The sequence below is a fragment of the Centruroides sculpturatus genome, unplaced genomic scaffold (genome assembly GCF_000671375.1).
Source record: "Centruroides sculpturatus isolate CEXI.00-Female unplaced genomic scaffold, Cexi_2.0 scaffold446, whole genome shotgun sequence".
NCBI lineage: Eukaryota > Metazoa > Arthropoda > Arachnida > Scorpiones > Buthidae > Centruroides > Centruroides sculpturatus.
Genome location: NW_019384813.1, coordinates 403,421 through 407,158, shown reverse-complemented (window position 1 = coordinate 407,158; position 3,738 = coordinate 403,421).

Genomic DNA, 3,738 nt, shown 5'->3' with positions numbered 1-3,738 from the left:
TGAACCATGTATAAATGATAAACCATCAAAGTTAAATGAAGACCTGTGTGTAAATACAAACTATTCAAATTAATCCGTTAATTTGGAGTTACTTAATGCCTCTACACTGTGCTATAATTCTTTTCAGTAGTTTGACTAGGTTAACATTACTGTATCAGATTTAAAGAATATAGTCAGCAGCAAAGAAGTAAAAAATTTCAAACATCTCAATACTGTAAAGTAAAAGAGAAAAATTTAATTAGTAAAGAATTATAAATTATAATTTATTATAGTACCTAGTATTAAAGTACAATATTCACAATGAGGTAAGTAAATAAATGAAATGAAATAGTAATATGCAAATAAATGTAGGTCGAAATCAACACAGGTCAAAAGAATCCACTAAATGTGGCCACATAATTGTGGATATGCCAAGATCACCAAAAAGCACAGATATGTCCAGCAGCAGGTTCTGTCCACATCAATCAAAGAAATAAGGTTAGCTACTTGAAGATCCATAAAATTGTGTGTACACTCCTGTAGACAAGTCTTTAATAGTTCAATTTATTCATCATTCCCAATAAATCAATCAGCCAAGGAATAAACTAGCTATGATAGTAAGTAATTAATCTGCACCACTAGTTAGACTGCAGGAAACTGCCAGTGTACATGGTGTCTGGGACACTGGAAGTTTTTATACATTTAGAGCCCAAAACAAATATAAAATAATCTAATCCAATTGTTAGAAATGAAGGTTGTTAAATTAATAATAAATAAAGTTTGAAATTTTAGAAATATCTCTGATGATAATTACTGAATATCACCACTAAATTATCTATTCAGCATTTTCATTTCCTATCGTACATATCTATAAATCAAAGTAAATATAGAATGTATGAAATTGAGAAGAAAAGCAAAAAATATTCAGTAAGTGGAAATAATAATTTTATTCATAGAAGATTAATATTTTTATTTTATCTTCCATTAGTTCTAGATCTGTAAATGTCTGTGAGAAAAATTAATTCTAAATCAAGTTATTTTTGTATTAATATTAATTACAGTTTTATTTTAACTGTCAAAAATAAAATGATTTTAAACAATTTAAGTGATCTAAATTAGAGTTAATTTTTGTAAATATTCTTGTTGAAAAAATTGGAAAATTTAGGCAATAAATGGATGCTACAGAATAAAAAATAGTTAATGAGCTGAATGAAAGTAAAAAATTATTATTTATTAATATTATATATAAATAATAATAAACCAAATAGAATTATAGTTTAATATTATTGGTAAAGTTGATGAAAAATAAATTTTATCTGAAGTTAATCTTGACAACAAATATACTATTTAAAAGCATTAAACTAATTTATCAACCACTTTTTTAAAATTATAAATATATATAGAATATTTGATATACTCAGTTATTGGTACTATAAGAAAATAATAATAATAAAGAAGTGCAATAAAAAAGATTTAAGAGCACTAGTTAACACTATGATTATCTAAAATATACATGTATTGTAAATAGAAAGAGCACATAATATTCCAAATCTTGTACATTGGCACATAAAAACAAGAAGGAAAGATAAATTTATACAACAAAAACAAATGTTGTTTACAATCTGAATTACTATTTATATTAAAAACAGTTGATATATTTTATAAATAAACCTTTATCTTTTTCAGAGTAAATGATATAATAAATGTAATAAGAATTTTTATAAACATGCTCCACTTACTTGTTGCTTAACTTTGTTTAGTTATTCATTTTTAATGTAAACTCTGCTCAAGCTAATTTCTTTCTTGTCTGTAGAAATGAAACATTCGTAATGATTTAAATAATATATATATACTAATGTAGTTTTTTTAAGTTCATATCATAGAAACAATGAAATAATTTATTACAGTGAATTGCACTCTAGAGTAATTTTGTAGATAAGATTAAAAACAACACAATTAAAATCATAAAAATTACAGAAACTTTTTTGTATATGGGTGATGATTCCATGAATAAATTGTAGGTGAAAAGAATGTAATAATTTTAATAAAATAATGCTGGTAAGATTTTTATGAAAGATTGTTATTTTATTGATACAATCTGTTTTAAAAAATAAAAAAATATATATGTATTTACATGGTATATATACATTTAAATAAAAATATAAAACAATGAAATTATAAGACTAGCTTTATAGAATGTTAGAATTTTTATAAATTCATTGTGAAAGGATGGGAAAAATGTATATACAACCAAACCTCTGAACAACAGCTGCTAAAGAGAACATGAAAAAAAAATGGGCTCTTGTTTAGAGGTGGCCATTGTTTAGAAATTATTACATATGTGTTTTTATTCAAAATAAATTGCATTCCTGATAAAATGGCTGATGTTTTAAGGTGGCTGTTATTAGAGACTTGACTGAATATTACTTAATCTACATATACATAGAGTAGAATATTAATAACTTTTGAATTAAACCGCTATTAAAATTTTCCATTAGTGGTTAAATAAAAAGTTTGGATAATTTTGAATAATCTAGATTCATTTAAGTAGTGATTAAAGTGAATATATTAGTAAAATAAAAACAATATGCCAGTTTTGGAATCTCACATAAACTTTCCATACAAATAATAGATAATAAAATAATTAGTAATTTATGTATGAACAATGTAATCTTGTTCATATTGTAAAAATTCTAAAATTCAGACCAATTTAATATTTTGAAATAAATATATATCAAAATATTTTACAGCTAATGGCTTGTTATAGAACTTCTCAATAGTGTTGCTTATCTACAGAAAGATAAGATATTATACCAACTATTTTGTTTTATTTATTGTATCTTAAATTTTGTTCTTAGTTATAGAAAGGAGCAAATTATTTTATAGATAGAAAATGTAAAAAAAATAACTGAACAGATGGATTCTAGCCTGTTTTTGATATTTTTTTTTTCCTTTGTTTTGTTTTATTTTTAAAATATTATTTAAAACTTAAAAATATATACACAATGAAAGTTATATTTTGTAATACACAATTGAAAGTTAAATTAATCAGCATATTTCAATTAATTATGAAAAAATCATTCACTGTCTTATAAATCAGTTTGAAAAGTTTTAAAATTAATTACTTACTTGCTTGTTTGTTTATCTTGAACCTAGAGGTTCTAGTATAGTTTAATTATTCAAACTGAGTTTTAAAATGTTTTAATAAAAGAATAAATAGCACTTCTTTCTATTTTAAATTATTTACCAAGATATGAAGATTAACTATCATCAATAGATATTTAAAAAAAAAAAACTAGATATTGTCATAGGATATGTAGGAAGCTGTTGTTGCAAATGTACTGTACATGCAAAGAATTGAACATTATTTTAATACCTAACGTTTATTGATTTAGCATCTGGAAATGAAAAAAATTAACATATTTAATATTAAAGATAATGCATAATTAAAATTACAGTAGAAAACCTTTAGTTCGCTCTCGGCTAGTCTGTCACTCCGGTTAATCTGACCATGGTCGGAGTCGAGAAACTTGTCCCGACTCGTCAGTGACTCACCGTTCGTGGCATTTTTCTGTGTTTGTTACAGTATATGTTTTACATTGTGTGTACGTGTACAGTTTTGTGTGTGTTTTCAACATGTCAGGAGTGAAACATAAACACATTACTCTTTCATTAAATGAAAAATTAGCAGTGCTACAAAGACTGGACAAAGGGAAGATTGTTTATTTTACTTTTTTCTGATAATCCGACCTTTTTTGC